Source organism: Pseudorca crassidens, chromosome 14 (assembly GCF_039906515.1).
Source record: "Pseudorca crassidens isolate mPseCra1 chromosome 14, mPseCra1.hap1, whole genome shotgun sequence".
NCBI lineage: Eukaryota > Metazoa > Chordata > Mammalia > Artiodactyla > Delphinidae > Pseudorca > Pseudorca crassidens.
Genome location: NC_090309.1, coordinates 57,563,918 through 57,587,437, shown reverse-complemented (window position 1 = coordinate 57,587,437; position 23,520 = coordinate 57,563,918). Strand labels below are relative to the sequence as shown.

Below are 23,520 nucleotides of genomic sequence, written 5' to 3'. Positions count from 1 at the left end.
CCACTCCCTTATCTCCTGGGGTCAGGGCAGGGGGGAGGGCTGCGGGAAGGGGAACGGCCCCCCCTGAGTAGCAGAGAGTGGAGAATAATTGAGGAGGGTGCTGCCTGGGGATGCCTTTGAGGTGGAAGGGGGTGGGATCCAGCTTGTTCAGCCCGATCACCCAGTATTCTCCTTAGGGAAGGAGACCAGGTGGGCCGGCCCCTGGGTGTCAGGCAAGTGTGTCTCAGGCCTTGAGAGGGAGGGGTGGCGAGCCTCACCCCCCCTCCTCAACCCCACCTCTCCCTTTCCCCTTTGGCTTCACCTGTGAGAAGTCAATATTGATGTTTTATGACCCAAGATAAACACACATTTTTTTTCTCCCATACAGGGGTTATCTGGTCTGGAGGGTTAATCAATGACCACTGTGGGTGGGGGGAGCCTCTGAGAAGAAAGCAGCTATTCAGTTCGGTCCCCTGCCCCAGCCTCTCCCCCTCCCTCCTCCTCCCACCTGCGGCCTCCACCTCCCCCAGCCAGTGGGGACTGACCTGGCCCTGCCAGTGAGCGGGGACGGGGCATTAGGGAGTGCGAGGCTGGAGTCCGAACGGGTGTGTTTGGGAGACTTAATGGGATGCGGCAAGGAGAGCATCCTTGAGGCAGTTTGCCCTGTGGTTTTCACCACAATGACCGTTTCATTCAGTTGGCGGGACAGGTGGGCCCACACGAGGCTGCTGTGGGCCCAGCCTGGCTAGGTGTCTGGGAGAAAGAGGGAGCACCGTCCCCTGGGAGCCGCACACAGAGGAGATGAGACTCATGTCACAGAGCACTCGAGTTGACCCAAGATGATGCTGGACGCTTCCCAGGCAGGGGCGTTGGCGCCCAGTGTGTGGGCCAGCCCTGCCTCTCAGCTGCTCTGTGGCCTTGGACGGTGGCTTAACACCTCTGGGCCTCAGGGGCCTCACCTCTCCTCGCAGGGGGGCTTCAAGGGTCGAATGAGATCTTGTACTTAGAGTGGGGGGGAAATAAAGTGACTAAAGTTCACACGGATTGTAGCCTCCTCTGCCTTCTATGGGAAGGGCATGATTAATCTCTGGGTTAATGGTCCTTTTACTTAAACAGTGATCGGCCTTTAGAGTTTAGAAAACAGAGTGCCTGTGAGCGCAGCCTGGAGGGGTGAGGCTGAGCTGAAGCAAGTGGGCAGAACTGTGATGCTGTGAGGACCGTTCCTGGGAGCGCTCAAGGGACCCAGGAATAGGGGAGAACAGAGTGATGTTGGGGGTCTGGAGAGAAGGCTTGAAAAATACCTTGTGGGGCAGAGGAGAGGCCAACACAGGAATACTGCCAAGGGGAAGCTCCTCGGGTAGGGAATGGCCAACACATTTTGAGAATGTAGAATGTGACCTTGAATTTGAAGTCGTTTCCACCTGATGCTAAAATCACTGTCCATTATTCCTAAACGTGATTAAATATCTGCTACACCCATGAGCCTTGGGTTCTGTTACATTGTGCAGGGATGAAGGAGGAGACTGGCATCAGCTTAGCAAGAGGCAGTTCTCAAACGGGACGCCAGGCGCAGGGTTGAGGGCCACGATGAAGAGTAGCATCCCAGGGCTTCCCTGGTGGCGCAGTGGCTGAGAGTCCGCCTGCCGATGTAGGGGACACGGGTTCGTGCCCCGGTCCGGGAAGATCCCACATGCCGCGGAGTGGCTGGGCCCGTGAGCCATGGCCGCTAAGCCTGCGCGTCCGGAGCCTGTGCTCTGCAATGGGAGAGGCCACAACAGTAAGAGGCCCGCGTACCGCAAAAAAAAAAAAAAAAAAAGAGTAGCATCCCGGCTGCATCAGGAGAAACCAGCCGCCCACCTCAGAAAGCCCTCAGGAATACAGGGCGTGAGAGGTGACTCCACAAGGCTGGAGAACTTGAAGACACACAGACCAGGGGCACCTGGTTACATCAGTGAAGATGCCGTTTAAACACGATCATGCCACAGACGGCTGCCGTCGTGGGATCGGGTTATGGTCTGGGAAATTTGAGTTTGAACACATGTAGTCACTGACCCCCCGCTGGGCACTTGGCTGTGCCTACAGGTGATGATGGTGAGACAGGTCTCTGCCCCTCCGAGAGTTCTCTTAAGAGACGACAGGCTGTGACCGACATGACTAATTGTCCCCTACGTCACTGCCTCCCCTTCTTTCTCGTTGTGATAGAACCCCCATGGGCGCATCAGCCCAGAGTAAAGACTGTCTTTCACGGTCTCCTTTGCAACTCAGTGTAGCCACATGGCCAAAGGGAGGTGAACAGGAGTGGTGTGTACAACTTCTGAATTGCATACTCCCCAGCCCCTTTCCCCCTTCCTGTTCACTGGAATTGAAAATTGGGGGTGACCATGTTGGATCCTGTAGGCGGGGACACCCTTCTGGGACGGGAAAGCAAAAGGGCAAAAGAAGCCCAGAGTGTCACAGAGTAAAACCATGAGACCAGCTTTGATTTTCTCACGAGAGAGAAATAAACTTCCACCTTGTCGAAGCTGCTGTCATGTTTGGTCTCCCAGTTATAGCTGCCACAATCTTTTCCGTATTTGATTTCGACTACTTGGAAGTAGAGGACTGTCATAAAAAATACTCACTTACGTGGTACTGGCTTCACACAGATAGGCAGACGGGGAAGTTGGGGACCCTTGTTATGCTCTGGCAGAAGATTTAGTAAACTGTCATCTTGATCAGTACCTTGACAGGAAGACCACATGCTCTCTGAGCCTATAGAGAACTTGAGAACTGGGGAGGTCCTGACTACTTGCTGCGTTGGGCAGATTCCTAGAAAAGAGAGATGAACTCGGGTTAGACCTAGCCAGTTTTCAAGCAGAGACGGAAGGGAATACAGTTCTGCTAAGGGCACCTATGCCCGCTGCCTGCAACCTAAATTGACTCAGAGTCTGGAATTTTGGAGCCTCGAAGAGTTGGCAATGCCAACTGCTTCTGCACCCCAGATGGAAGGAGTGACCAAAGTTGGCTCTGAACAGACAGCCTTAGTAGGAGTTAAGACTATGGCCCTGAGCCTTCCTCAAGCTTTCCCAGGTGAGAATTCTCTGCCAGACTGTGGGAGCCAGCCCGGCAGCCAAGATCAGATTAAGGGTGTTCCCTTTCCACCCTGGCCTATTGTCTCAGATGGCCTGAAGATAGCAGCCATGAAGCTGAGAGAGGGGTCTGGGCAGAGCACGGAAGACAGTAAAAATACAGCCTGACAAACTCTGTCAGGACAAGACCTTTGGCTGAGTTACCTGCACATGGAACTGACTCAGCAAATAGGCCAGGAGCCCGAGGGAGGCATATTCTTTGATGCCCACTTCAGATATGGTTATGGAGGTCAGTGACCTAGTAAGAGTCTCCCAGAGGACAAAGCCAAGAGCCAAGGAGGACAGTGGACAAGGGAGTTACTTCTAGAAAACAGAAGGACAGGAGTCTTTATAACGTCTAACCAGCATGATTTGGTAATTGCTGTGGACTGGGGCCATCTGTGTAGTTCCTATTGTTTTATTTTCCGAGTAAGAATTGTTTTTAAAATGTGATATGTGGTTCTTGTTCCATCATTGTCTTTTGGAGGAGGGTGGGATGCAGATGTGTCTTTTTTTATATATATAAATTTATTTATTCATTCATTCATTTAATTTTTGGCCGCATTGGGTCTTTGCTGCTTCACGCGGGCTTTCTCTAGTTGCTGAGAGCGGGGGCTACCCTTTGTTGCGGCGCGCGGGCTTCTCATCGTGGTGGCTTTCCTGGTTGCGGAGCAGGGGCTCTAGCCCCACAGGCTTCAGTCGTTGTGGCACGTGGGCTCAGTAGTTGTGGCTCACAGGTTTAGTTGCTCCGTGGCATGTGGGATCTTCCCGGACCAGGGCTCGAACCCATGTCCCCTGCATTGGCAGGCGGATTCTTAACCACTACACCACCAGGGAAGTTCCAGATGTGTCTTTTAAGCGTGTTGCTCTCCAGGCCACAGGTAACCACATCCAGGTCTGATTGAGGTGTTGGGTGCAAGATGACCTGGTGTTTGAGGTTGTTTGTCTTGGAAGACAATGTTCGTGTTTTATGTGTGAAGAGAAGAGTGATCACAGATAGTAAGGTGGCCAAAGGGGTGAACTGTGGCAGAGACTGCTAGTTTGCCCCAAGATCCACTTTTCCCTCGTCTCTCTAATAATATAACACCTGAAGTAGAGTGAAGCAAGTGGCCACCCAGGATAAAACTTCATTTCCCTGATGCTTTGAAGTTTTATGTGGCCATAAATCTAAGTTCTGGCCAGTGGGATGTGAATAAAGTGATGGTACAAGTTCTGGATGATATCACAGAAAGGCAGGAGACACTCTCTCCATCCCCTTTCCCTGTCTTGATGGCTAGAAGGCAGACATGTTGGAGAGTCATGTTGGTCCACGCATATGATTGCAAACCCTAAGGATGGTGGAGCAACAAGATAGAAGGAGCCTGGATCCCAACATTGCAGGGCTGAGGCAGCGTGCCAGTTGGGACTTTTTTTTTTTTTTGCGGTATGCGGGCCTCCCACTGCTGTGGCCTCTCCCGCCGCGGAGCACAGGCTCCGGACGCGCAGGCTCAGCGGCCATGGCCCATGGGCCCAGCCGCTCCGCGGCACATGGGATCCTCCCGGACCAGGGCACGAACCCACGCCCCCCACATCGGCAGGCGGACTCCCAACCACTGCGCCACCAGGGAAGCCCCAGTTGAGACTTTAAAATGAGACAGAAATAAACTTGCTCAAATCACTGGTATTTGGAGGTTTTATTTGTTTTTGTTGTAGCGTCTGAGCCTCTAACCTAAGTAATACAGCACCTCAATTACTGCAATACCGTGGAGTAAGAGCTCTAGTACACATATATGTAAGGTGCTATGGGAGTGAAGTGAAAAGAGTGATTAATTCTGTTTTGGGGAAATCTGGGAAGACTCCCAGGAGGGGATGATATTTAAAATGCATCTTGAAGGGTGAGAGATTTTTCCAGATGCACAAGTGAGGCGAAAGGGAAGGACATACCTGGACGTTGGACAGCATGAGCAAAGGCTCAAAGTGGTGAAAGCACCTGTCAAACGGCTCAAGATGCATAAAGGAAGAGGCCGTTCTGGGAGATGGGACTGGTGACTTAGATGGAGTCAGTTGGGAAGGACCTTGAATGTCATGCTATGAAGTTTAGACTTTATTATTTGGAAACACGGAGGGGTTTAACAGGGAAGTAACATGATCTAATTTTTTTTTTTTAAATAGGTCTGCAACTGTGTTTAAGATGGATTTGAGAAAAGAGAGCCTGGGGGCAGAGGAAAGGCACTATGTAAATGTAATGCAAGTCAATTTTGACTTTCCCACAGAAACAATGTTATAAAAGAGGATTATGCTCCTGGCCGTGGGTCTGACATATAGATTTGTATAGAACTGACCACAAAACCAAACTCAAGGAACTATAATGGTATACCCATAATCTCTACATTACAAAGTTTCTAAACAGTATATGAATAATTAAATAGGGCCACACAGTAACTAACCACAAAAAGATATGTATAATATAATATAATGACTTTAGTCTCTTATTTCTACCCTTTAAGGAATTTATTGTTACAAAAGTAATCTGTTTATTTTTAATAGTTTTATTGAACTATAATTGACCTATAGTGAACTGCACATATTTAAAGTATACAATGCGATAAGTTTTGACATATTTATACACCCTTGAAACCATCACCACAGCAAGAAAATGAACATTTCCATCACCCTAAAAGTTTCCTCTCATGTAATTCTTCTCCCACCCCTTCCCCATCTACCAATTCCCAGGCAATCACTGATCTGCTTTTTTTTTTAATATTCTAGAATTTTATATAAATGGAATCATATCATATGTACTCTTTTTAGTCTGACTTCTTCCTCTCAGCATAATTATTTTTGAGATGCATCCACGTTGCAGCACATATAAATAGTTAATCCTTTGTTAATATTGAGTAATATTCCATTGTACAGATATACCACAGTTTATGTATCCCGTCACCTGTTGATGGACCTTTGGTTGTTTCCAGTATTTGGTTATTACAAATAAAGCTACTATGTGCATTCATGAATAAGTCTTTGAGAAACATATGCTTTCATTTCTCTGGGTGAATACCTAGGAGTGGAATGGCTGGATCACGATAGGTATATATTTAACTTTTTAAGAAACTGTCAACAAGTTTTCCAAAGTGGTTGGTGGTTGTACCATTTTACGTTTTCACCAGCGATGTATGCAAGTTCCAGTTCCTCCATGCACTTGCCAAAACTTGATAGGGTCAGTCCCTTTATTTTAGCCATTCCAATAGGTTTTTGGTGGTATCTCAAATCTTTTATCTGTTATTGATTAGATTATTTTCTTACTATTACGTTTTGAGAGTTCTTTATATATTCTGGATACAAGTCCTTTATCAGATATATGATTTGCAAATACTTTCTCCAAGTCTGTGGTTCCTCTTTGCGTTCTCTTAATAGTGTCTGTTAAGAGCAGACATTTTTAATTCGGATAAAGTCCAATTGATCAATTTACTCTTTTATGGATCATACTTTTGGTGCTATATCTAAGAAATTTTTGCCTACTCCATGGTTGCAAAGGTTTTCTTCTAGATGTTTTACTTACAGTTAAGTCTATAGTCCATTTTGAGCTATATTTTGTATATGGTGCAAAGTATAGATAGAGACCTTTTTGCTTATGGGTGTGTCATTGTTCCAGCAGTATTTGTTGAAAACACCATCTTTTTTGGGCTGCATTGCCTTTGTGCCTTTGTTGAAAATCACTTGTCCTGTAAGTATAGGATAATACTTATAGGTCAATTTCACCTCAATAAAGCTGTTTTTTTAAAAAAGTATAGGGTCTATTTCTGGTCTCTTGATTCTGTTCCATTGATGTATATTTTTATGCCAATATCAAACTGTCTTGATTTATTGTAACCTTTTAATAACTTTTGAAACCAGGTAGTGTTTTCCAACTTTGCTCTTCAAAAGTTGTTTTGATGATTCTCGTCCCTGGCACTTCCATATGAATGTTAGAGTCAGTTTTCAAACCTCTGTTTATTTTTATGTACAAAAAACACAGAGAAAAAAGTAAAAATCACAATAATCTTACCACTCAGAGACTATCCCTGATAATATTTTGGTTGTATACTTCTTTTTTTTTAAGTCCTTGTTTGATTTAATTTTGGCCGCACGGCTTGCGGGATCTCCGTTCCCCGACCAGGATCTGAACCCGGGTCAGGGCAGTGAAAGCATCAAGTCCTAATCACTGGACCACCAGGAAATTCCCTTTGGTTATAGATTTTTTTCTATGCTTTAAAATATTTGCTTTATTAAATGTTTTTGTAGCATTATATGCTAAGCACTGTTTTTTTTAACATTAGGTTTATCGAAATATATGTACGGTGAAATTCACTTTACAAGTGTATGGTTTGATGAGTGTTGACAAATATATAGAGGCACGTAACCACCATCACAGTCAAGACGTAGAATATTTTCATCACCCAAAAGTTTCCCTCAAGCCCTTTTACAGTCACTCCCCTCTTCCAACCCCAAGGAATCACTGGCCTGATTTCTGTCCCTATACTTTTGCTTTTTTTCTAGAATATCACGTATTTGGAATCACAGTATGTAATCTTCTGTGTCTGTCTTCTTTCACTTCGCGTATTGCTTTTGAGTTTCATGCATGTTGTATATATGAGTAATTTGTTCCTTTTATTGCTAAGTAGTATTCCATTGTATGGACATACCAGTTTGTTTATCCATTCACCAGTTGATGGACATTTGGGTTGTGTCCAGTTTAGGGCAATTGTGAATAAAGCTGCTATAAACATTTGCATACAGGTATTTGTGTGCACATGTGTTTACATTTCTCTTGAGTAAATACCTAGAAGTAGGATTGCTGAATCATTTGCTAAGTGAATGTTTAACTTTATACATTTTGAATCTTGATATTCATAATGGCCACAGCTGTAAGAGATACGTCACCAAATGATAGACATGCATCATTCGCTGGGCCCATTAAATCACGGCGTTTGTATTTCACTCCCATCCATCCGTTGTGCAATTTAATTTGACATTTAGCTAGTAAATTTCCACCTTTCCTGGTTATTCTTGCAAAATAATTGGAAGGTTTTGTGTTTTTATATTTTTAGCCAACCAATTCAACATTCTCTTAAACTCTCTGGAAAATTGTCCAAGCTTATTTCTTTAATTGTGTAGTGTAGATAGAATTTTTAATAGGTGACATATTTACTTAGTTTTCAGGAATAACATCACCTTATGATGGAAACAGTTCCAAATAACCAGTTTCAAAATGCTCTCTCCTTAGCCTATATTTTAGTTGAAAAGATGTGCCTCTCTCACTCACTGCTGGAATGTTCCCTACAGGTTGATAAGAAGGACATTTTTTGTCTGAAATATTGGCTGGGGTCACACACTGCCAATAAACACTTGTCATAGAAAAGGTCAGAGAGTCTAGAATATACTTGTCTTTCTGTAAAAGAAAAATGCACAAACTGTCCTTAGATTTGATTCCCAGAAGACCTGCAGGTTCAGAAAGAGTTTCCTGTTATACCCTTCTCTTTCACAAAGTATGAAAATATACTTCTGTTTAAGGCATCGCTTTTATTTTATTTTATTTTTATTGAAGTATAGCTGATTTACAAGTGCCTATCTCTGCTGTACAGCAAAGTGACTCAGTTATACACACACACATATATATATATATTCTTTTCCATTATGGTTTATCATAGGATAAGGCATCGCTTTTATAAAACCAGCCACACTGGTGGCACACTGGAGCACTTAGGAACAAATGAAGCCTTGTGCTGACAGGGAGCCAAAGTAGGAAGGCGCTCCCTAAATGCCCCACACAGAGGAGCTGGCCCTCACCTCTAGGATTCCCAGAGAACCTTCTGGGACTCAGGATAATCTGAAACTGGGACTGAGGGAGGGCACAGTGTCAACCCATTTATTAAATATTTGGTAAGTCTTAAATTTCTAGATTAAAAAAAAAACCCGACTCAATATTTTTATGCCTCACTCCAAGGATCATATTGCAGTTTTCACTTTGGAGACCAAGATATAGGGAGGGACTTCTGGGGCATCAGCTGAGAGACGCCTGCCTGCAGGTTGGACCCTGAAGGCTGGAGGGCCCCCTTTGGGGGAGTAATAGCTTTTCCTTTTAACCAGAAGGAAAACCCAGACTCCCAAGTCCCTCAGTCCCTGGTACTATCTCCTGAAGTGGGCAGGGGACCGCCACTCCTCTGCCACCTACTCCTCTGGCTGCCTCTCGGAGGGGTCCTTTGATCCTGGAGGGTGGGGAGCGGGCCCCCGGGGGCAGGGAAGGGGCTGCCAGTGCTGCGGGCATTTTCTCTGGGAGGTTCCCGGGTGCACCCTCACCAGGCAGGGCCTCCATCAATTGCTGGTTGAGGGGACGGTTGAGGCAGCAGCTGTGGGTGTTGGTAGGGAGCAAAGCCCTAAAGTGGGACCTTATCACCCTAAACCTGGAGTCATCTGGGAGGCAGGCCCTGGTAAAAGGGCTTCACCCCGCTGCTTCCAGCTTTACAGAGCCTTGTGCTTAGAACCTCCTCTGTAAATATTTGTTGGATTTAGTTGAATGGAGTTGAAATCTCATTTCCTGATTCCAGCCAGGTTGGAAGGGAAGGCTGGGTGGGCCGGACTCTGATTTGTGGGGGGTGGAGTGGGAGGGAAGCAAAGCCAGATTGGGCAGCTCAGCCCTTAGGGGAACATCCTGAACCCCGAAGAGCTTCAGCCATTCTCATCCTTCCAGCCGCTACGTGGCTGAGGGTCCGCATCCCAGATGAGGGTCCCTGATGGTCCAGCATGCAGGGAAGCAGGTGCAGGGAGAGGCTGGGAGGGGCCAAGTGAAGGGAACAGCCAAACCCAGAGCCCCAGGGGATGTGTGTGCAGAACACAAGTTTCAATGGAACAGAGTCTTGGTCCCCATCTTCTAGGACTTCTCTCCAAGGAAGCTTCTCAGCCAGTTCTGCCCTCCTTGGCCTGGTGCTTGGGAAAGGCTCCCTATTCTGGCAACGGGAGAAGACCTCGGCACGTGTCCCCCCACGTGCTCAGAAGCATTACCTGTCCTCAGCGCACGCGCACAGACCCGCGTCTCTGCCTACTTGCAGACTCACGCGGCCAGCCCAAGGCACACATGTGTCCCACAGGCAGACACACAAGCACACGCACTTGCCTGCCCTCCGTCAGACCTTCCGGTGTGAACACACGTATACGCACTCCTAGAGACAGCCAGCACCCCCCAGACACGGGTCGTCCCTCAGGCACAGACAGCCAGCCCACAGGTCCCACTCGGAGGGACGTGAAGCAGATGGGGTCCCCCAGGCTACGTGCTCCTCCAAGGCTGGTGTCCACCAGAGTCAGAGCCGCATTAGAGCAGCTGGCGTGACACAGGCTCCCACTGTGCTGCCAGGCCCAGGGGACAAAGGGGGCCTATTTCCTCCCTCTCCCTGCAATCCTCCACCCTGGGGCCTGGGAGCCCAGCCGCCTGTTGCAGAGGGTTAGGGAGACTCCCCAAGAGGCCAGGTTCTGCATGAGGGGCTCGTGGAAAACTCCAGCCTGGGCGGGGATGGGGGGATGTAACTCCTGCCTCAGGAACCCCAGAGGGACGGGGGACCCCCTCCACTCTTTGGGTGGGGAGAGGAGAATCAGGGTTTGCACTTGTCCTGCTCGAGATGGGCACAAACCCCTACAATGTCTGGGAGGAGAGTTTCAGCTGCTCGTGGAATCAGGACATGGCCATTCTGTAAGGGTGTGGAGGCTGCAGCCTGCTGGTCACTTGACCCCCTCAAAAGCCTCCGTGACCACAGCCACTGCCATCATCACGCCCTCCATTTCTGCTTTGACATCTTCACTACTTTTTTCTGGCACTTAACCCCCCCCCTCGCCCCCCTGCAGTGTGTTCGTTCTGTCGCATCCCTCCATCACTGGTGATGGATTTCTTACTAGGTACGGGTGCTGCTCTGAGCACAGGCATGCTGGGCTCCTTTCATTTCACTCTGTGACAGATTTGCACCAGGGCTATGTTCCAGGCAAACTGATGCTTCTTGCTTTCTTCCGAAGACAAGACCTTTTCCTTTCTCTGTGCTTTTTGCTCATGCACATAGTAAGGAGTACAATAAACACTTATTGAGCATAGGGTTACCAGACACAATAATGCAGTATTTTTATTCATTCTTAGTAGTATTTGTTATTAGTAGTATTCATTGTTTATCCAAAATTCAAATCTAACTGGACATTCTGAATTTTTATTTGCTAAACGAGGGGACCTAACTGAGCACCTACTGTGAGCTGTGCTTGGGAGATACAGTGACGACAGAGCCCGTGTCTGCCCTCAGGAAGCTTCCAGTGTAGTGGGCGAGACTGACAAGTAAATACAGCCCTACCACAAGGAGGGCTGGGGCTCTTATAGGTGAATTTCAGGGTGCCATGGGTGCCCAGGGAAGGGAAAGCCACCCTGGTCTTGGGAGGTCAGAGAAGGCTTCCGGGAGGAAGGGTACTTGAGTTAAGCCTTGGCTTAGTCCGTTCAGGCTGCTGTAACAGAATACCATAGACTGGGTGACTTATAAACAACAGAAATTTATTTCTCACAGTTTTGGAGGTGGTAAGTCCAAGGTCAATGCACCATCAGATTCAGTGTCTGGTGAGAGCCTGCTTCCTAGTTCACAGATGACCATCTTTTTGCTGTGTCTTCACATGGTGGGAAGGGTGAGGGAGCCCTCTGGGGTCTCTTTTATAAGGGCATTAATCCCATTCATGAGCGTTCCACCCTTATGACTTAATCACCTCCAAAGTCCCCACCTCCTAATAATATCCTGTCAGGGTTAGGATTTTGACATGTGAACTTTGGGGGCACACAAAAATTCAGTCCACAATGAGTCGTAAAAACTCAGCGGGGGTGGGGAGCCACAGTGAGCACTGGGACGGGAGAGACGGGCTGCAATTCTGTGCACTGGCACAGGGAGCCCCACATTTAAATGGCTCTCTACCGGCTGCGGGGGCGGGGGGGGGTCAACTGGGACAGGACTGAAGGCATTTGAAGGAGCCAGAGCCAAGGCTAGCATGCAAGACAGGGCAGGTAGAGACAAAGGAAACTCCAACTGTATGGGTAGCCTATGCTTTCTATAAAAGGCAGAGGCAAAGAAGGACCCAGAATCAATTACAGATTGAATGCTTGGCATTCAGAAGGGGAAATGGCAGGTGTCACCTTGACCTTGTGTCAGGAACCACCATGATATCCTCCCTTCCACTGTATGACACCCCAGCTGGGACTTAGTTAGCCAACCCATGGCTGGATGTGAGGGAGGGGACTATGGCCAGACACAGACCTGAATGTACATGCATGTCAGCATGTACGGCTGGGTGAAGTGGCCGGGTGCCTGAGTGCATGACATCTCTTATTGTCTCATTGGTTTGGGCTTGCAAGACTAGGGCAGCAAAGGATGTAAAGAGCATGAACATCACCTTTAGAAACACCCGAGTTCGAATCCTGACTCTACCACTTACTAGCTGGTTAATCTCCACTGAGTTAACATAACCTCTCTGAGCCTAAGTTCCCCTCTTTGCAAAATGGGGAAAATTCCACCTAGCCTTACCTTAAAACAAACAAACCAACAAATTAATGGGACTAATGCTAATTTTGCAGGATTGTTGGGAGGATTAAATGAGATGATGTAAATAAAATAACAGGCACATAATTGGCTGTGTAAAGGTTTATTTTTCTTTCCCTGCAAGCACCACACCTGCTATTCACACAGCAGTCATCACATGAAAAATAAGAGCAACAACATTTATATAATGTGGACCAACCAGTTAAGTCTTTTTTTTTTTTGGCTACACAGCGCGGCATGCCGGATCTTAGTTCCCTGACCAGGGATTGAACCCATTGTCCCCTGCAGAGGAAAAGCGGAATCTTAACCACTGGACCGCCAGGGAAGCCCCAAGATTTTCTAAGGTATTCATAATTAAGAGATGGAACATCATACTCTTTTAATATCCCAGTGAGATTTCCTGTATTTATAACCTTTCTTAAACTGAGAATCATAAAGACTTGTTACTCACCGATGGTTAAGATCTAAAGAAAAACTAATATCTGGGTACAGTCAGGTATTTCCATCATTAAGTTTCTACTATTCGCAAATGAATGCAAAAACTGTTTTCCTTATTCCAATGTAAGAATTTCTCTGGAAAGTGTTCTCAGTACTCCCAGGGAGTAATGGGCCATCTGTAGCTCTTCCTGTGCTGTCAGCGTTAATTGCCCCAAGAGGAGGACTAAATGTGTCATCTGTTCTGCTAATCCCAGGGAAAACTTTATTTTCTACACACTACTTTCTCTTGCCTCTTGCAGACTAAAGGAGATCTCTGTGATGGATTAAATGTTTGTGAGCCCCCCTCCCTGCAAATTCATATACTGAAGCCCTCACCACCCATTGTGACTCTGTATTTGTAAATGGGGCCCCTAAGGAAGTAATTAGGGTTAAACGAGGTCATGAGGGTGATGCCCGAATCCAATAGGACTGATGTCCTTATAAGAAGAGGAAGAGACACGAGAGATTTCTCTCACTCTGCACCTGCGAAGAGGAAAAGCCATGTGAAGACACAGAGAGAAGGCAGCCGTCTACAAGCCATGAGAGTCCTCACCAGGAAGCAAATCAGCTGGCACCTTAACCTTGAACTTCCAGCCTCCAGAACTGTGAGAAATAAATGTCTGCTGTTGAAGACACCCAGTCTGCAGTACTTTGTTACGGCAGCCCGAGTGGACAAATAAGGCTCTCTGTTCCTCCCATGCCGCGTCTGCCCGTGGCAGCTTGGTCTCAGACTGCTGCTAGTGCATGACACACATGCACAGGACATGCTTTCCCCCCTCCCAACCCTGGCCCCTTTCTAATAGCAGGTTTCCCCAGCAACCAACTTTCCAGGCAGTCCATTCCCTTTCCTCTTAATCAAGTCCATTCTCCATTGAATGGGCTTCTTTACTCACTGCCTAGAGGGAAGCAGATTCTTTTTTGTTTTTTATTCTTTTAAATTTAATTTTATTTATTTTTTTGTACAGCTGGTTCTTATTAGTTATCTATTTTATACTTATTAGTGTGTATATGTCAATCCCAATCTCCCAATTCATCCCACCACCACCCACCCCCCCGGCCACTTTCCCCCTCTTGGTGTCCATACTTTTGTCCTCTACATCTGTGTCTCTATTTCAAGGGCAGCAGATTCTACAGACTGACATTTTCTAGGGACTTTTCATCTTTTTTTTTTTTTTTTTTTGCGGTACGTGGGCCTCTCCCTGTTGTGGCCTCTCCCGTTGCGGAGCACAGGCTCCGGATGCGCAGGCATGGCTCACGGGCCCAGCCGCTCCGCGGCATGTGGGATCTTCCCGGACCAGGGCACGAACCCGTGTCCCCTGCGTCGGCAGGTGGACTCCCAACCACTGCGCCACCAGGGAAGCCCTTTTTCATCTTTAAAGTGCTTTTTTTCCAAATCTATATTTCAAAGCATACCCAAAGGGCACAGCAGAATTTTTAAATGGTGATTCCCATGAGTGACCGTCTTTGGTGTGCTCACTCTGGGGCCTCTGGGGATGGGATGGGGGAGGGGACAATGGTATGTGAATGGTCCTGCCCTTACCACCTCCCACCCCCAGATGGGCTGGGCTCCTTTGGGCCGCCATTCCTTTGCTCCCGCTCTTCCTGTCCTCAGAGCTGCCTTCCCCACTCCTCGCCAGCTAACCCAGTCCTAGCCCACCACCCTGACTTGGGTCCACCCCACCTTTCCCATGTCTTACCTCCCTTTTTTGACTGTCGGCCCCCTGCACGTGGTGGCTGCGTCTCTCTCACCCTTGTGAATCTGACTGACCAAAGGCTTATCGTGATTTACCACCATGCTCCGTGCTTACCTGGGTTCTCTTTCCATTCTCAATGTTAATTCCCTTGGGTAGTTTCTCTTGTCCCCATTTTACAGAAGAAGAAACTGGCTCATTGAGACAAGGTTCCTTGCCTAGAAGCAGGCAGCCGGGGTAGGAGCTCTGCTCCTTCATCCCCCAGCCCAGGCCCAGCCCTCAGTGCCTTTGCTGACCTGCCATCTCTGAGACCCCCTTCTCTCTGTCTGAGTCCCGACCTGCTCTCCTAGGTGCTGGTCTTCAGGACTCTTTATTTTCCAGTACAATCCACTAGAACGCCAGCCCCAGGAACCCCCAGCATTTATAAACAGAGCCTGCAAGTGGTGGACCCTTGATTATATTGGGTGAAGAAAAGAGCCCTGTTTTCCTGACTAGACTTCAAGTTCTAAGCGGCAGAATGCACCTGCTTGGCTTCTGTCCCCGGCACAGGGCCGGGCACACTGGGGGGGCTCCTCCCCCACCCACCGGACACTCCTCACCGTCCCACCCCTGCCTCCAGCTGCTCGTTATAAAAACCCCAGACTAGCACCCGTGGTCTTCACCCCTGCTGCCGGAACTCACTTTTGCCATGATTGTTAATATGCCTTTTTCCTTTTTCTCTCTGAATCAACATTAGCTTTGCTAGCTCCCTTCCCTCCGCCTGATAAGGATGGGGTAACGGCATCTGTATGAACTTGGGGTGTGCTTTTGTTGCCTTGTCAGAACAGCAGCTCCTATCTGGCCGGTGATGGGCTGGGAGCCAGCCCCCAACAATGGAGGCCTTGTGAGCTGGCCTTGGGGGTTGGTGCTGGGAGCCTGCAGTTCAGCACACACACAACCCTTCCGGGTGCCACCTTCCTATCTCCGGCCACCGAGCCCTTGCCAATGTTGGAACTGTAACCCAAGCCCTGTAATTGCATGTCCCGATAGAGCATTGCTGGGCTTGGGCCACCACTCAACAGTGAGTTAGGGTGCTGGGGATGGTCACCATAGACTGTGGGTGCTCCTGATTGGGGGAGCCTCTGGCTGGGTGTCCCCCACTCTCCTCGCAGGGGTCTTGGGCTGACTGAGAAAACCACACAAGCACAAGGCAGGCGATCTCAGCTTCCCACACCTTGGAATCAGTGTGTTGGGAGACCCACCACACACACCCTGACCCATTCAAAAAGAATGGTTTCTCTTTCCTCTTCAAACCTCCCACCCCCAGCCTACCTCCTTCTGATCCTAGCTGCCCCTTTCTCTGGAATTCTCCACCCCTCTCATTCTGCTTGCCCTTCTTCTTTTTTTTTTTTTAAACATCTTTATTGGAGGATAATTGCTTTACAATTGTGTGTTAGTTTCTGCTGTATAACAAAGTGAATCAGCTATGCGTATACATATATCCCCATATTTCCTCCCTCTTGCATCTCCCTCCCACCCTCCCTATCCCAAAATAGATAGCTAGTGGGAAGCAGCTGCATAGCACAGGGAGATCAGCTCCATGCTTTGCGCCCTTCATATCTTTGGCTTTCTCCTGCCTTTTTTCTTAGGCTCTCCTCCTCCTTAGGCCCAGCCTCTCTTCCCATCTTCCTCCTTCTCCCTGGGTCTTCTCCCATAGAGGGAGCTCAGATGGCAGCTCTGTGGTCCCCAACCCACCCCAGGATTCTGGCCTCTTTGGAAAATCTAAGGTGCCTTGGGGGAAGCAGTTGGCTCCAAGACCCCCTCCCACTCGTACCAAGAACATCATCCTGCCTTCACTGAGCCCCCAGGGCTGTGTGCTCCAAACAGTGCCTGGGATGAGGTGGACTATGGGATTGGCAAAATCCCTGCCCTCCCAGAACTTCCAGTTTGGGGGAGGAAATGGGTACTGAACAAGTCTTCAGGTGCCAAGCGCTATGATGAGTGACAGTGAATTCTAATCTGGGACTTCTCCAGTGGAAAATAAGAATTGGATACTTTGCACTGGTGCCCGTTTGTTCCAGGTACACCCCTAGTCATCATGTTATATTCAGTCTCATGTGCAGGTTTCAGGAGGATGCCTCTGGTTGCCATGTAACAACCAGCAACAAGACAGAGTGAGCATGCAGAGACAGGGGAACCCATCAGAATAGCACAGGAAGAGGTGATGGAGGCTGCGCAACATGTTGGCGATGGAGAAGATGGACGACGGGACTGATCGAAGAGCGTCTGAGTGGTAGAATCTGTAAGTGAACGTTGGGATGTGGGGTGAAGAGGGAAGGACGTATAAAGATGGCTCGCAGTTATCTTGCTTAAGCAGCTAGGTAGATGCAGGTGCCACTTACCATATGGGAAGAGTGGAGACAGCACATATTTGGGGCTAGGAGGGGAGCCAAGAGTTCAGCTGTAGATATGTTAAGTTTGAGATGCCCAGGCTATAACAGCATCAGCATCCCTTCCCTCCTGTTTAGCAATAGAAGCCCACTGCCTATGCCCCCGCCCCAGCCAGTGTTTCTGGTTGGGCTATCACATATACGGCCTCACTTCCCCAAGCACGCCAAAGGGCGTGACTCAGGCTGGCCAGTCAGAGCACTCACCCCCTGGACACAAAGGTTGGTCCTTGGGTGAGCACACATGGGGGACACTGAAGGAGAGAGGATTGCACTCTTCTCTGAGTTTGTGAGCTGTAAGAAAATGTAGGGCTGGCACTGTCAGTGGCATCATTCAGTCAGAAAATGAAACCAACACAGGAAAGACAGATCAGGAAATGGAGAGAGACAACTCTGGTAACATCATTTGAACCTCTGGGTCCATCCGTGCCTGAAGGTAGATCCTCTCTTTGATCTAATACATGACCTCATAAAATCTTTTTTCCCCCTAGGAGCTAGTTTGAATACTTTTGCAGGTGACTGAAAGAGACAATCCAATAAGTCTAACACAGCATCCAAGAGATGTCAGGTGGGGCTTCTGGAGCAAAGACAGATGCAGAAATGGAGGAAGCCAGGTTCTGAGGAGGGACAGACAAATGAGACAATGGCTAGAGAAGGACACGGAATCAAGGGACACATGGCAGAGACTCCCAAATGACTCCAAATGACTTCACTTTTGCTTTCTTTCTCGAGTTTTTACCTTCCAGGTAGGTGCAACCATGTGGCTAAGTCTGGTTAAAGGGATGTGAGTGGAAGTACTGTGTGGGCTTTTCCATTTCCCACCAGGCAAACCTGGTGGTGAGAACCTTGGGAGCTCTCGTGGACTCTGTAGCCTTGGACACCAGAGGACACTGCCTGATGCCCCATCTAAAACCGAGGCCCTCCTTCCCCCAACTGCCAGGAGCACTGTCCACTCACAGCTCAGCTGAATCTTGCCCCAGAAACTGCTTTGCCCAAAGTTATGCTTCCTCCCTGGGAGTATCAAAAGGGGGCCCATATCCAATGACTTGTGGGGTAACAAACCTAGTTCCTTGCTTTAATTGAGACAACTATGAAGGCCACCCCAGCACCAGAGCTCCTCTGGGATTGGCTGAGTCCTCTGTTGTGACTGCATCACAGCTCAGCTCTGCCCTTTGCCCAGTGTTACCTCCATCACTCCCCCTGCCATCAGGGTTCACTCCCCAGTAGAACACCTGGCTGCACATCTGTCTCAGAGTCTGTTTCCTGAGTAATCCAACCTCTGACAGAAGCTGTCTTAGACTGTGTGCTGGAAGCAACATGTTGAAAGTAGTGAAGTAAAAAGATACAAGAAACCTGAGTCGTCCAAAACCACTAAACCCCCGTATCAGCCCTGAACCATCAAGGTACATGAGAGAAAAAAAACCAAAAAAAAAAAAAAACCCTTCTACTTTGTGTAAGCCAGTGTAGTTTGAGGCCTTTGTTACAGTAGTCTAAACTATATTCTGATTAACATAGAATTTGACATCCAGAAGTGGAATGTCGGATGTGGCAGAATTTTAAACATGAGGCGTTGTGCGGTGAGCAGATATGTCAGGTTGGAAAGCTGGTGACCCGTGCTATGCAAAACAGTTGGTAACACTATCTCCTCTGATATCTTGGAAGACAGTTCACGTGCCTACTGAGCCTCTAGTTCTAGAGGAAGTGGTTAGAAAAGGTGCAAGTGTTGGTGGGTAGTCCTCTCCCCACATTTATAGCAAGGTCCTGGAAGAGAGAAAAACTCAGAAGAGAGACAGCAGTTTGCAAGCATAGATGAAAATAAACAGAGCTCTGTTCATGGAGATTCTTCCTGCCTGTGGCCAGTAAGGTAAGTTGACTAAGAATCCAGTATTTGGAAGGGTGCTGAGAAAGTCAACTGCTTTTGCACCCCAAACTGAGGAAGTGACGTGAAGGAGCCCTGAAGAGGCAGCTTTCCCAGGAGACAAGACTGTGGCCCAAGCCTTTCCCAGTTAGCTCCAGTTAGGAACACCCTGCCCGACAATGGGAGTCAGTTCAACAGCCCAGAGCAGATTCAGGGTGCTGCCTTTCCACCCAGGCCTACTAGGTTAGGTAACCTCATAAACTATTATAAAGTCAAGACAGGGTAGGATGGGCAGAGTATAGAGGCTGGGAAATAAATGTGCGTAAAAATGTCTTCAGGTTTAAGAACTATGTCTGCTCCAGCTTTTTTGGCTGGGTTACTTGCTTATGGAACAGATTAGAAACAAATAGACTGTAGTCATACTAATTTTTTAAAAATAGTTTTAGGGACTTCCCTGGTGGCGCAGTGGTTAAGAATCCACCTGCCAACACAGGGGACACGGGTTTGAGCCCTGGTCCAGGAAGATCCCACATGCCACGGAGCAACTAAGCCCATGCGCCTCAACTACTGAGCCTGCGCTCTAGAGCCTGCGAGCCACAACTACTGAGCCCGTGTGCCACAACTACTGAAACCTGTGTGCCTAGAGCCCGTGCTCCACAACAAGAGAAGCCACCGCAATAAGAAGCCCGCGCACCACAACCAAGAGTAGCCCCTGCTCACAGTAACTAGAGAAAGCCCGCACGCAGCAACGAAGACCCAATGCAGCCAAAAATAAAATAAATAAATAAATAAAAATAGTTTGGGCCTTCCCTGGTGGCGCAGTGGTTGAGAGTCCACCTGCCGATGCAAGGGACACGGGTTCGTGCCCCGGTCCAGAAGATTCCACATGCCGCGGAGAGGCTGGGCCCGTGAGCTATGGCCGCTGAGCCTGCGCGTCCGGAGCCTGTGCTCCGCAACAGGAGAGGCAACAACAGTGCGAGGCCTGGGTACCGCAAAAGAAAAAAAAGTCAATGTTTAATCCAAGATCATGAAGTTTTATATTTTTCTTTCTTACATTTAGGTCTATAATCAACTTTGAGTTAATTTTTATATGTGGTGTGAAGTAGGGATCTGATTACATTCTTTTGAATAGGGAGATCTAGTTGTCCCAGGACCATTCTTGAAAAAGACTATTTTTTCACCATGTGTCAAAGTCTCCATGTCCAGAGTCTCAATTCTGTTCCATTGACTTATGTGTCTATTCTTATGCCAGTACCATGCTGTGTTGATTAATATAGTTTTGCAGTAAGTTTTGAAATAGGGTAGTGTGAGTCTTCCAACTTTGTTCTTCTTTTTCAAGACTGTCTTGGCTATGCTGGGCCCCTTGCAATTTTATATGAATCTTAGATACATTTTCAATTTCTGCAAAAAAGGCAGCTGGAATTTTAATAGGGATTTCATTGAGTCTGTAGGTCATTTGGGGGAATATTACCATCTTAACAATATTGTGTTCTAATCCATGGACACAGGATGACTTTCCATTTATTTAGTTTCTCTTCAATTTATTTTAATGATGTCTTATAGTTTTCAACGTACAAGCCTTGTTCGATTTATTCCTATTTAATTCTTTTCTATATGATTGTACATTGAATTATGTTTTGTATTTCACTTTTTAATGTTATGCTAAGTTTTTGACGGAAAGTCATTGGCAAAAGTCTACAAGGCTGGCCAGTACAACTCTAGAATTGCTCAACTCCTAAAGCAAGCTGTGAGCTCCCAAACCTGCACCGGCAGGAAACAGGCTGTGAACACTGCACCCTCACCGCCCAGAAGGGTACATTCTCCAATGCCCTTTTCAGATGTGGCCCTGGAGGACAACAGGTAGACAAAGAAGTACTGCCCCGAAAGCAGAGCCAAGAGCCACAGAGAATGTTTTCAGGTATTCAATACCAAAGAACGTTCTCCTCTCTGAGATAGGAAACCCTTGGAATTCCTGCCAGTGGGATCTGTTAATTGCTATGTTCCTGCTATGTGTTTTCTATTTTTCCCTCTCCAAATGGCAGATTAATTGGGGTTATCCTGTTCTGCCTTGTAGAGTATATGTGTATGTGTTGCTGGTTGGTAAAGGGGAACAAATAGATAACTTGGTTTTTAGTTTGTATGTCACCAGACCAACATCTGAACTTCATGTAAAGATCTGACAATTGTCAGGAAGGCCTGGGCTCTGAGCTGGTTGCTGTCATGGATGAAACCTTGTGGGTTTGGGCTTGGGAAGGGGATTAGCATGTTGCACGTGTGAGAAGAGAGCGTGCATTTATTTGGGCGGTCAAAGGTGCAGAGGGTGATAGAGATCGCCAGCTTTCCCTCAATAGCCATTCTCCTCTTCTTCAATAGTGATGGAATCTTTAAGTGGACACATTGCTGCCTAACGAAGACCATATTTCTTAAGTTCCTTTGCCACTAGGTGTGTTTTTTGACCAAGTCTGAGGGCAATACCTTGTGATTGGACATGTATGCAACTTCCAGGTCGTGTCCCTCAAAGGAAGTAGCCTTATTTCCTCCTTCCTCTTTTCCCCTTTCCTTCTGGCTGGGAGGTTGAAGTGCTGGCAAGGGCTGGGGCGTCCATCTTGGAGAGAAGCTGCAAGTTAAGGATGGCAGAGCAACAGATAGAAGAAGTTACCATATCACCCCTACACTGCCTTCCTAGGCTTTTCATGTGAGAGTCAACTTCTACCTTTGAGACAGTCTTTGGGGATTTCTCTGTTACAGCAGCCTAACGTTATCCTAACTAATACAGAAAGTTTATCTGTTTTTTCCTTTTTATTTCCGGCCGTGCCACATGACTTGCGGGATCTCAGTTCCCCGACCAGGGTTTGAACCCGGGCCACGGCAGTGAAAGCGCTGGATCCTAACCACTGGACCATCAGGGAATTCCCAGTTTATTTGTTTTTAAGATGGGAGAGACTAGAGCATGTTGTGTGCTCGTGGAAATAACCCATTAAGGAGGGAGAGATTGATGAGGAAAGAGAGTGGGGAGATAGCCGAAGGAAAAAAGCCCTTGGGAAGATGAGAAGCAATGGGATTCAGGGAACAAGGGATGGAATTTTTCTTTCACTGAAAAACTGGGATGCTTCTTCCATTGTAATGAGGCAGACACGGGGATATCTGTGAATTTAGTGGTGGGAAGGTGAGGGAGGTTCAATATAATTGCGAGAGAGTAAAGCCATGATAACCCATGGAATCTTGATTTCATTGGACTCCTCCACACATCCTTTGTTCCCTGACGCACTCATCGTTGATCCACTTGTGCTATATATATATTATTTTTAATAAATAAATAAATAAATTTATTTTTGACTGTGTTGGATCTTCGTTTCTGTGCTAGGGCTTTCTCTAGTTGCGGCGAGTGGGGGCCACTCTTCATCGCGGTGCGCGGGCCTCTCACTATCGCGGCCTCTCTTGTCGCGGAGCACAGGCTCCAGACGCGCAGGCTCAGTAGTTGTGGCTCACGGGCCTAGTTGCTGTGGGATCTTCCCAAACTAGGGCTCGAACCCGTGTCCCCTGCATTGGCAGGCGGATTCTCAACCACTGCGCCACCAGGGAAGCCCTCGTGCTATATTTTTAATTCGTTATTTGTAATGATTAAATAGGCTGCTGCAGAACCACCACCCAAACCAAAGCCTTGACAATGACCCACATCTTTCCATACGATTCCTCCTCGCCATCCCAGCCCCCTACCTCCCCCGACCCACAGTAACTATCATCCTGAAGTCTGTGTACCACATTCCCTTGATGTCCTTTTTATATAGTTTTATTGCATCTACATATATTTCCAAAAATTATACATTTTATATTAATTGTTTTTAACCTCATTAAAAGGGTATTGCTCTCCACGCAATCTTTGGGGACTTACCTTTTTTACTTAATTGTATATGGCTAAGATTTATTCACATTGTTTTACTTTGCTGTGGCTCATTTATTTAACCTGCTTTGTGATAGTCCATTGTGTGAACATCCCACAGTTTATTCATCCACAAACCTTGGACTCTAAGCTGGGAGAGGAGAGAAGTGAAGGCAGGAGGGGGCTGATGGATAGAGACAAAGTGAAGGAATCAGTGGACTGGAGAGTTCTATGAGGCCAGAGACCTGTGGCAGGGCCACCTGGGCCAGGAAGCAGAAAGGCTTGGAGGCAATGGATGGATGGTTGGATAGTGGAAGGTGAGAAGTTCTGATTTCAGAAGTAAGGCTTTGGGTGGCCATAAGGTCTCCAGGGCTAAATGTGGCAATGGATAGCTAAGGCGGGAATTATTGGAGATGTAGGTGATGGAAGCAAGAGGTCAGAGTGTGGATATAGGTCATTCTATTTGTCTAGGATAGTGGCAGGAGGGGGTACAGGAGAAGATGAGGAGGCTGGAACGTGGGTCTTCAGTGGGGGAGGGA

The 23,520-nt window shown here is 47.6% G+C and overlaps 1 long non-coding RNA gene across 4 annotated transcripts in view; it reads left to right on the top strand.

The window, feature by feature from the left end:
• Window positions 1-22,966, top strand: part of LOC137205242 (uncharacterized) — a 169,233-nt gene extending 146,267 nt beyond the window's left edge. For 2 of the 4 annotated variants that reach the window (XR_010934066.1, XR_010934067.1), the window contains exons 4-5: window positions 12,881-12,993; window positions 13,387-13,761. This is a non-coding gene — a long non-coding RNA (uncharacterized lncRNA). Of the gene's footprint in view, window positions 1-12,880; window positions 12,994-13,386; window positions 13,762-16,907 lie in introns of those variants that run through there. The other 2 variants (XR_010934069.1, XR_010934068.1) reach the window with 2 other exon arrangements.
• The last annotated feature ends 554 nt before the right edge of the window (window positions 22,967-23,520 follow it).